This window comes from Suncus etruscus, chromosome 7 (assembly GCF_024139225.1).
Source record: "Suncus etruscus isolate mSunEtr1 chromosome 7, mSunEtr1.pri.cur, whole genome shotgun sequence".
In the NCBI taxonomy this organism is placed as follows: domain Eukaryota; kingdom Metazoa; phylum Chordata; class Mammalia; order Eulipotyphla; family Soricidae; genus Suncus; species Suncus etruscus.
The window spans coordinates 32,197,987-32,198,721 of record NC_064854.1 but is presented as its reverse complement, the minus strand read 5'-3'; the positions used below and the strand labels follow the sequence as shown (position 1 = coordinate 32,198,721).

General features: G+C 34.8%; 1 non-coding gene across 1 annotated transcript; it reads right to left on the bottom strand.

Moving 5' to 3' along the window:
- Positions 1 to 343: 343 nt before the first annotated feature.
- On the bottom strand, positions 344 to 447 carry LOC126015258 (U6 spliceosomal RNA). Its single transcript, XR_007498143.1, has one exon. It is a non-coding gene; the product is annotated as a U6 spliceosomal RNA (small nuclear RNA).
- Positions 448 to 735: the final 288 nt, after the last annotated feature.

Genomic DNA, 735 nt, shown 5'->3' with positions numbered 1-735 from the left:
GGACAGATGGGGTTCAACATTCCCATATTGTAAATTTTGAAGGCAAGAGACAATTAGAATAATAAATATAAAGATTAAAAATTAAGTTTCTTTGGACCAGGGAGATATGTAGGGAGTTAGGTACTTGCCTTGCATGAAGTAGATTTATTTTCAATCTCTAGCAATATAGTGGGCTTCCTGAGCACCACCAGGAGTAGCTCCTTAATCTTAGGGCCAAAAATAATTCCTGAGCATCATGCAGGTGTGGTCCCCCAAAATAATAAAATAAAATGAAATTTAAAGTGTCCAGGTGACATACTTTAATTTTTAGTGATAATAGTATGACATATATATATATATATTTAAAAATATAGAATACTTCACAAATTTGTGTGTCATTCTTGTGCAGGGGCCATAATTTTCTCTGTATCATTCCAATTTTAGTATATGTGCTGCCGAAGTGAGCACAGCATATGTATTTTTGTGAATATTTTCTTATGGTAAATTCTGCTAGGCTCAGGAATAATTTGAAGAGTATTCTTAAAACAGTTTACTATGTTACAATCATAGCAACCACATTCTTTTATATTCTATTTTTATAAAAAAATAACTCAAAATATTCTGCCCTTTGAGGGAAGCGAGGGGTGATCCAAAAGAAACCTCACATCTGTTTTGAGATGACCGCAGATGACAGGAAGGCATGTGATGGCAGAATGGGGACATGACTGCAGGAGAAAGATCCAGAAGCTTAGGGAG